Genomic DNA, 10,729 nt, shown 5'->3' with positions numbered 1-10,729 from the left:
ATTGCAGATGGTTGTGAGCGATAGTTTGAGTGCTGGGAATAAAAACAGGTCTTCTGGAAGAGCAGCCAATGTGCATAACCACTGAGCCATCTTTCCAGCTCCCATTAGTCACATTTTAATGACTTCTTCATAGTTTTTGTTGTTGTCTTTGATTTCTCTCAAGAGTTTGGTCAGCAAAAGCTCAACTAAAACCCTAAGAAGCTGCTCATGGCAGTACAGTTTCTCAAGTTCTTCACAAATCTACTCTTCACTTTTTTTTTTTTTTTTTTTTTTTTTTTGGATACAAGGTCTCCTTATGTAACCCAGGCTAGCCTGGAATCCCCTATGTAGCCCAGGATGACCTGGGACTCACCATCCTCCTGCACTAGCTTCCCAAGCACATGACCACATCTGGCCTAACGTTTGCATACTGATTACACCAGACAGAAAAATCAGTTGCTACGAGCCTCATTCTGTATCCCAGGATGTCATCAAAGGCCCAGGACGTCTCAGCTTCCCAAGTGCTGCTATTGCAGGCATGAGCCATCACATCTAGGCTTTCTTTTCCTTTGCTTTAAGTAGTCTTGTTAAAAGCACTGAAAGGACAGCTGAAGATGTAGTAACTTAAATCTCATTGGCTGTGCTACTGCTACGACAGGAAGCTGCTAAGGAGCACTAGACTTAAGTAGGGTGATAGCCATAAAAGCTTGTGACCTTCGGTGTGGATACAGCACAACCACAAGTGAATACCAGCCATTTCCAGTCATCTTACTGGTGGTGTGTAAAAGGACCATTTTTTTGACTGTCCTTAATTGTTTATTGGGCATGAATTTTACAAATGTTATGTGTATTAGCAGTGACGGTGGAGCTGGAGGGTATTGTGCCTTCTCCAGGTCGCACGGCAAGAGCCACCAATAGTGTGGTGGAACTTGTGGCCCTTTCCAAAGTGTCAAAGGAACTTCATATGAGATTGAGCTCAACCAAACAGTGCCATTGGAAGCCAGGATTCCTTGTGTAGACTGGGGGGGGGGGGGAGATAAACATGGATGATGAGATGGAGATTAGGCAGAGTCAGTGTCAGTGCCATGAGTCATCTTGTCATTGGGAGAAATCTCTTATCTGACCACAGACAGGATGGATGTCTTGGCTCTGATGGCTGGCACAATGTCCTGGCTCTGATGGCTGGCATGACTCGGAGATGGGTTCTTGTTGTTTTAGCAAAATGGCTGATTACAAACAAGTTTGAAGGACGAAATGTGCAGGGTTAGCCTGGAACACACCAATGATGTAAAGTTATCAAAGATAATTAGAGTCAAGTTTAAAGGACTCTCGCCAACATAGAGAGGGTTCTCATCATCAAAGATGGGGTGCTCTCGAGCAATGATTAGGGTTTTATATACAACCAAAATAAGACAATTAAACATGCTTAAATCCATATATTCATATCACACCAAAACAATTGCTCATTTGGAAGATACTAGACATACCTTACCCTACTTTTTAGGGTTTACTTATTTTTTATTTATGTGTGTGAGCCTGAGTAATGTATATATGCACCATGTGTGTGCAGGAGCCCACAGAGGCCAGAGGAGGGCATCATATCCCCTGGTGTTCCAGGACATTGTGAGGTGGCATGTGGGAGCTGGGAACTGAACTCAAGTTCTTTGGTAGAGTGGTGAGTGAGTACTCTTAACCACTGAGCAATCTGTCTAGTCATCCCCTAGGCTTTTACTTTTTAAAAGTGAAGATGTAGCACAGTGGAAGAGGGCTTGCCTAGAATACACATGGCTCTGTATTTGATCCCTAGCACCATAAGGAAGCAACAACCAAAAGGAAAAATATCCTACCCTCCTGCAAAATAAAGAGCTTCAAAAAGTTGATATGGTATAAATTCTATTCCATTGAAAAATATGAGACAAATATCTATACACATACACATACAAACACACACACACACACTACACACACAAACATGCACACATGTATGCACACACATATATAGACACACGCACATGCATACAATCACATATACATGTACACACAAACGTAGGCATATGCATACATACAAACATACATACAAACACACATAACACACATACAAACACACAAATACACATACATGTACACACAAACATACACATATGCATACACACAAACATACATACAAACACACACACAAATACACATACACACAAACACATAATATATATGCACATATATACACACATATATACACATATATACATACATATACATACACACAAACATGAACACACACATGCATGCACACATGCACGTGCATGTGACTACTTAGGATTTTTTTTTTCTTTACAATCCAACCATCTGAACCAATGAGATGGCTCAGTATGCAAATGTGCCTGAGGCTAAGCTTGGTGACCTGAGTTTGATCTGCAGGACCCAGACTGTGGAAGGAGAGTATTGACACACACAAGATGTTCTCTGACTTCCATACTGGGGCCATGGCACACATACATATACACACAAAATAAAATCCAGTATCTTTAAATTTTTTATTTATTTATTTTCACTTCATGTGCGTTGGTGTTTTGTCTGCATGCATGTCTGTGAGAGGGTGTCAGACTCTAGAACTGAAGTTACAGATAGTTGTGAGCATCCATGTGGGTGCCGGGAATTGAACCCAGGTCCTCTGAAGAGCAGCCAGGGCTCTTAATTACTGAGCCATTTCTCCAGCCCCCAAACCTAATATCAATATCATTTTCTCCATCTCCTTCTCCTCCTTCCCCCTCCTTCTTCCCCCTCCTTCTCCCTCTCTCCTCCTCCCTCTTTGAGACAGAGTTTCTCTGTGTAGCCTTGGCTATCCTGGACTCACTTTGTAGACCAGGCTGGCCTCGAACTCACAGAGATCCACCTGCCTCTGCCTCCCAAGTGCTTGGATTAAAGGCATGTGCCACCTCACCTGGTTCCCAAATCCAATATCTTAATTAGGATTTTTTTCTTTCTTTTTGGTTATTGAGATACAGACTAAGTCTATAGGAGTGGTTCTCAACCTTCCTAATGCTGCGACCCTTTAATACAGTTTCTCATGTTGTGTTGACCGCTGAATCATAAATTTATTTCATTGCTACTTCATAACTGTAGTGTTGCTATGGTTATACGTTGCAATTTAAATATTCTATATGCAGGATATCCAACAAGCAATTCCTCCAAAGGGATCATGACACACAGGTTGAGAACTGGAGGAAAGAAGGGACCTGAGAAGGATCAGCTTGGCGAGTGCTTGGGATATATGTAGGTCATGAGGAATAGAGTAGTTTATTTTAGTTTAAGAGTAGATTAGTTCAGGAGGCAGAGGCAGGCAGATCGCTATGAGTTTGAGGCCAGCCTGGTCTACAAAGTGAGTCCAGGACAGTCAAGATAACATAGAGAAACCCTGTCTTGAAAAAAACAAAAACAAAGTTGATGGAAAAGGTCCTCACATTCCTTCCTGACACAGAGCCATCCCCACCAAACAACGTCCTACACAAGACTCCTTAGTCCATGTGCTACAGCTGATGAACCCACACTGACATTTCATTACACATGAAGTCCACAGTTTACATTAGGGCTTTGTGTGGTACATTCCATGAATTTTGAGAAAGATAGGACACATATCCTCTGTGCACTCATCATATAGAATAGTTTCACTTCCCCCAAACTTCCATCTCTGTCTCTACTACCTGCCGAGCATTACCTTTCCTAGGACATCATGGATGGGACTGTACAGTGTCTTTTCAGATTAGCTTCTCTTACACAGCAAAATCCCAGTACTTGGGAGGTAGAGGCAGGTGGATCTCTGAGTTTGAGGCCAGCCTGGTCTACACAGAGAAACCCTGCACCAAAACAAACAAAGCACTTAAGGTTCCTCTCTGTCTTTATGTGGCTTCTAGTAGATCATGTCTCCTCCCTCAACCTTGAGGGACGATTGGAAAACTACATACTCAAAACATACAATGTTTTACATACATATACATTCTAAGAATTAGTGTATCCATCACATTTCTTTTTATTCATTTGTATTTATTTATCTATTTATGTTGTGTGCTGAGGACACTCCAGGTCTACCCTCTAAGTCACCATTTGTGCACTGGGTCTGGAGGACTTACTCATACCATCTGCTTGCTGAACATTAACATATTATGGTTTCCAATCCTGTAGCCTCTGGCAACCACCTTTCTGCTTCTGAGTTGGACTCTTTTAAACTCCACATATAAGTGAACTCATGCGGCATCCCTCTATGGCTATTTCACTTAACATGTTGTTCTAAAAGGTAGGACTTCTCACTGGAAAGGTCCTTTCTCATCTGCATGGCCCTTCACCTTGCTCACTTTATCTGACTTTGTTCTTTCTGATGCTACTGCAAATGGAAACTTGACTTCCTTTGTGAGAAACTGTTACTGGGTAGAAATGTAACTTATTTGTGTAAGTTGGTTTGTTTTTGTAGCCCAGGGTGGCCTCAAACTTGCTACGTAGCTGAGGATGACTTTGAGCTGCCGATGCTCCTGCTTCTGCCTCCTAATTCTGCCGTCACAGGCTCACATAACCATACTAAATTTGTAAATTGATTTCATATCTTGCTACTTTACTGAATTTTTAAATCTTGACAGCATTTTGTTGGGTCTTTAGGGATATCTGTTATTTAGGGTTAAATGACCCTCTCTGCACCAATGTTTATTAGTCCAGGTTGGCCCGCAACTCAAGATCCTTTTCATTTAGCCTGTTAAGATTATGAGGGTTACATTTATTGGTATGTATATGATTAGCATGTATGCCAGGGAAAAAATTCCACTTGTTTGGGAATGCATGATCCTTCTAATGTGCTGAATGCAGCAAGCATTTCACTTGGTATGGGAAGAAGATGCATTTTTCAGGAAATAGCCTTTTTATTACAAAGTAACTGCCCTCCAGAAATGAGCATCTCTCTGTTAGCCTCCCGGGAACTTGTTTTCATGCTCCTATTTGGTTATTCTATATGTATACAGTGGTGCTTTATAGCTTTAGCTTCCAAGTCTCTCAGGATGTGTGCTGAATATCTTTCTATACATGTTACTTGCTTCTGCATACAGTGTCTGTTAAGACCTTTCTGCCTGTTTTGTTTGTTTAAAGGACAGCCTTTATTTCTTCCAGATCAAAGATTTTGGGTTTGATCATAAAAGATGAAGAATCAAGTTTTGGAACCTAAAAATATTTACTTATTAAAACTATATGAGGACTAGAGAGATAGCTCAGTGGTTAAGAGTGCCGTCTGCTCTTCCAAAGGTCCTGAGTTCAAGTCCCAGCAACTACATGGTGGTTCACAACCATCTGTAATGTGATCTGGTGCCCTCTTCTGGCCTACATGTGTATGTGCAGGCAGAACACTGTGTATATATAATAATAAATAAATCTTTAAAACTATATTAATACCTTAGTAAACTATACAAAAAAGATAAGGAGACAAACATGAACATTGATAGGACTGCATGTCAATCAGGCCAGATCCTGCAGAGGTAATTCACACCATGACCTTATGCATCTGTGAGGGCACAGAGCAATCCTTGTTTAGACATACCCCACCTTAACCTGCATGATCCACTCTTCACCTCTTGATGGCTTCCTTCTACGCATGCGCATGTCTGGTTGCCTGCTTCTTAGAGCAGACACTTACCTTCCTGATCCACCAGCCACTGGAGGAGGGCTGGGCCACGAAGATGGCTGATTCCACCCATTCTTCGTGGAGCATTTCCGGGTGGCCTCCTTCCATCATTGTACCTGGAATCGGAGGAGCTGCCACAGCCTCCTCTTTTTTGCACATCTCACCGAAGCAGAGTTTTGAACAAAAACAAAAACCCCACAAACTCTGCTGTTCCCCGGAAGAAATCTGTTATAAAAGACAGTCTCCATGGGGACTGCTTCTGGGTGTCCGTTTGAGATGTAAACCATCTTTCTTCCGGTTGCCTGCTTCCAAGCGACTGAGAAGCTCTGTCTGTTCTTATCTATCTATCTATGGATATATCTATCTATCCATCTATTTTGTGTGTTGGGGGGGGGTTGTTTTTTTGTTTTTTGTTTTTTTTTTTGAGACAGGGTTTCTCTGTATAGCCCTTGCTGTCCAGGAACTCACTTTGTAGGCCAGCTGGCCTGGGGAAATAAGTGTGCCACCACCACCTGGCTTATTTTTGTCTGTTTTTATTAGTTAGTTAGTTAGTTAGTTAGTTAGTTAGTTAGTTAGTTAGTTACTTAGTTTTTGGATTGTCAAGGCGGAGTTTCTCAGTGTAGCCTTGGCTGTCATGGACTCACTTTGTAGACCAGGCTGGCCTTGAACTCACAATGAGCCACCTGCCTCTGTCTCCTGAGTGCTGGGATTAAAGGCGTGCGCCACCACACCTGGCCTAACTTTGTTGTTTTTTTTTTTTTTTTAAGTGACAAATACTGAAGACAGCTAACACAGATACCCTTGTATGTGTCATAGGAATTTCAACAGAAGCACCAAAGAGGCTGGAGAGCACCAAAAACTACAACTGAAAAAAAAACTGTCCTAAGATAATTGAAGCTACAAATTAGGAGGAAAAAAATACATGTGTAATTATTTTTTTGTCAAGGCACATGCCTTGAATCACTTGGGAGGCAGAGGCAGCTGGATTGATGTAAACTCGAGGCCACATGGTCTATAAAGTGAGTCCAGGACTACACAGAGAAACCCTGTTTCAAAAACTGGACATCTCTACAGCATCCTGTCATCCTACCATTGCATATGGCACAACTCATCCCTCCACTAACTTAGTTCTTTGATTTATTTTTTATTTTGTTATATATGCATTTATATTATTTTTCTCATTCAATTTAAAACACTTTTATTTGTGGGACTTGGTCTATTTATATATCTCTATAACACACACACACACTTACACACATTATATTTCTGGGTATTAAACTCAGGGCTTTGCATATGTGAGGTAAGCACCCTACCCATTGAGTTGTATTACCAGCTCAAGGCATTCTACTGGAATTTTGGTAAGATGGTAGAATAAAAATGTATTGCAGAAAATTGCCATATTTCATCATGTCTTGAAAATAACTTATTTTATTTTATTTTCTGTAAGTATATGTTTGTCTCTGTGTGGGTATGTGTGTGTGTGTGTGAGTACACATGCCTGTGGAGCCCAGCAGGGGGCATCAGATTCTTTGGTAGTTGTGAATTGCCTAACCTAGGTGCTGGGACTGAACTGGGGTCTCTGTGCTTTTAATCACAGACCCACCTTTCAAGCCCCAGGTAATGAGTTTTTCATATCTTATTGTATTTGATGAGAGTATGCTTTATTATTTTTTTATTAATTTATTCATATTACATCTCAATTGTTAGCCCATCCCTTGTATCCTCCCATTCCTCCCTCCCTCCCGCTTCCCCCTACTCCCCTCCCCTATGTCTGTGACTGAGGGGGGCCTCCCCCCATATATGCTCTTAGTAACTCAACTGACACCACATGCTGGCGAGGATGTGGAGAGAGAGGAATATTCCTTCATTGCTGGTGGGAATGCAAACTAGTACAACCACTTTGGAAATCTATCTTGCGCTTTCTCAGAAAAATGGAAATAGGGCTTCCTTAAGACCTAGCTATTCCACTCCTTGGAATATACCCAGAAGATGCTCTACCACACAACAGGGACATATGCTCAACCATGTTCATAGTTGCCTTATTCATAATAGCCAGAACATGGAAACAGCCTAAGTGTCCCTCAGTAGAAGAATGGATAAAGAAACTGTGGTACATTTACACTTTGGAATACTACTCAGCTATTAAAAACAAGGAATTCCCGAAATTTGTGGACAAATGGATTGAACTAGAAATTATCATGAGTGAGTTCACCCAGAAGCAAAAAGAGTTAAATGGTATATACTCACTTATATCGAGACACTAGTCCAACGGGCACGTCCCATGAAAAACTTTACTTACCAGGAAAGTGGGTCAGAGGGGAGGACATCCTATTGAGACTTTAGGTGAGAGAAGCCTGGGAGAATGAGGAAATAGAAGGATCCAGAGGGTCCTGGAAACCTACAAGAGGAACTTTATGACAGGCAGATCTGGGTCCTGGGGTCCTCCTCAAACTATGGCACCAGCCAAGGAAAATATAGGCAGTAAACTTCGAACCCCTACCCAGGCTAGCTGATGGACAGGACATTCTCCACTGTTGAGTGGAGAAGGAGATCTGACTTTCACACAAACTCTGGTGCCCCATCTCTGACCACGTCCCCTGGATGGGGAGGCATGGTGGCACTCAGAGGAAGGATAGCAAGTTACCAAGAAGAGACTTGATACATTTATATTATTATACATATATAAAATAAACTACATATAGCAAGAAAAACCCCCAAAAAATCAGGAATTATATTAATGTTACATTCATAGTGTTTTGGCTGTTTGTATTTGGCAGGCTTGAAGAAAACATCTTTCTTATCTTGGTGAGTCTAAAATTCTGAATGTAAATCAATATCTATCATATCTATCAATTTAAAACATTTATCTAGACCCAAAAACATTTTTTCCCCTTCAAGATAGGGTTTCTCTGTTTGGCCTTGGCTGTCCTGGACTCACTGTGTAGACTAGACTGGCCTTGAACTCACAAAGATCTGCCTATCTCTGCCTCCCAAGTTCTGAGATTAAAGGCATGTGCTACCACGTCTGGCCTAAAAACATCATAACCCCTAAACAACTAAGCTTAATAGTAAAATTAAACTATCTGGTCTTCAACCCCATCAGAGACTTGAGAAGGAATAAAGTTAATTACCTGAGTAGACAAGGTAGGTTGCAGCTTCCAAAGTGAAAAAACTGACAGAGACAGTTTGCCACCTGAACAGTCACCTAAAACTCTACAATGCTGGGGCATCATCCTCAGCCTTCTGGTCCAGTGTACCTGACAGACATTTTTGTGAGGAAGGATCTATTGAGGACTTGCTTACCCTTCTTGACAAAGTTTGGCTGTCGACTCTGCCTGCATCCAAGCTTGCCCATTTTTTTGGACAGAATTCTGTCAGTGGCAGAAATTTTTGCCTAGTGGGCTGGTTTGCCACATTTGAAGCCATCTCCATAAGGAGGTTCCTTGATGCTCACCATCCTCTTTGAGGTAGGCTGGGTGTTGCCAGGAGTTAACCTGTCTTATTGTCAATGTATCTTTAAAATAGTAAAAACATCTTTAGATGCCGTGTTCTGTAGGTCTCTGAGGTTTTTGAAGACCTTATCTAACTATTTTACCTTATCTCTCTATAAAATCATATCTATTGTATCTGTTAAACCTAGGATGTATATCTTGTAATAGAAACAGACTAGTAATTGACATGACCATGATTTGATCAACTAACAATTAACTTGTATAACTTACGTATCCTAAACAGTACTTTCAAAGTATTGGAGGTAAACCTTGCATTCTACTTGAGTTGTATGGGTACAATACCTCATATTACAAAAGAAATATATATAATGTGTGTGAAGAATAATCGTTTTTTTTTTAAAGACCAAGTAGGATTTATTATGGACAAATGGTAGAAAACAATGTTAGTGCCATCCATAGGTCAGTCTCCTAAGTCATATGTAAAGAGACTGTTACTAAGTTTGCTTTATTTTTCTGTGAAGTCAAGTGCTAGCTGTTAATTACAGTTAGATTTCTTTTCCATTCTTTTCAAGTGTTATCAGAACAGTTAGCCTCACCTGATCAATAATCAAATAAACTATGTCCCAGCGTTTCTGTCCACATCTGGGTTGTTCAGGTGATCAGGAACTCTCTTAATTCCTTTAGCTTTGAGTTCTTGATTATACAAAACAGCTGAGAGGCTCCTGCTGACCCCACAAAGAAAGGAACAGCAAACAAACTCCAATTTTTTTAGTATAATTACAAGTGAGTGTACCTTGACCAAATAAACCCTGTAGCCATCAGCACAGTGGCTTGAGCTGTGCTGAGTTTCTCTGCAGGTCTGGCCATGTCAGCTAATCCAGCACACACCAATCCCCATTTCATTATTGGAGCCCAGAAAAAAAACTGTTGTGGGGCCTACCGGGTGGTTGTTATAGTGGCCTCAATTTCTCTGGCAACAACAACTCCACTTTATCAATGAGTTGGTGGCAGGAGGCTGGGAGGCCCCAGGCTCCGGCAGCTGCCATCTCGGTGGCCTAGGGATCCGACAGCAGCTGGGTGGAAGCACCGCTGTGTCCTCGTTCCTGGGTGGGCTTCCATCTCTGCCCCAGAGCGTCCTAGAGCACCCTTCCCCCTGTACTCGTGAAGAATAATCTTAAGTTTAAATTCTATACCAATGAGTTAAAAATAACCTTGTGAGCAACAATTAAGGCCTTAAGTTGAGGAGTAGATTCACTAATCTACTTTTTTTTTTTAAAGGTTTATTTATTATTATGTATACAGTGCTCTGTCTGCATGTACACCAGCAGGCCAGAAGAGGGCATTAGATCACATTGTATATGGTTGTGAGCCACCATGTGGTTCCTGGAAATTGAACTCAGGACCTCTGGAAGAGCAGCCCCAGTGCTCTTAACCACTGAGCCATCTCTCCAGCTCCTCACTAATCTACTTTTTGTCCTATCATCCCTATATATTTTTATATTCCCCCTTCTTTCTTTTCAACCCTTGTCTCCAATCCTAAGAAAGAAAAAGGAAAAGAGAGACATTCCTGAGTTCAACCTTGTTTTCTCTCTGAATAAAACAATAGTAACTTCTAACCAACTTTCAATGAAAATAAACTCTATAT

At 41.2% G+C, this 10,729-nt stretch overlaps 2 pseudogenes; both read right to left on the bottom strand.

The window, feature by feature from the left end:
- Window positions 1-5,528: 5,528 nt before the first annotated feature.
- Window positions 5,529-5,919, bottom strand: LOC127196851 (selenoprotein K-like; annotated as a pseudogene).
- A 3,781-nt stretch (window positions 5,920-9,700) lies between these two features.
- On the bottom strand, window positions 9,701-10,130 carry LOC127197656 (mitochondrial pyruvate carrier 2-like; annotated as a pseudogene).
- Between the last annotated feature and the right edge of the window lie 599 nt (window positions 10,131-10,729).

The sequence above is a fragment of the Acomys russatus genome, chromosome 13 (genome assembly GCF_903995435.1).
Source record: "Acomys russatus chromosome 13, mAcoRus1.1, whole genome shotgun sequence".
Taxonomy (NCBI): Eukaryota; Metazoa; Chordata; class Mammalia; order Rodentia; family Muridae; genus Acomys; species Acomys russatus.
The sequence above is the reverse complement of the archived record's forward strand: the minus strand, read 5'-3'. Positions and strand labels throughout refer to the sequence as shown.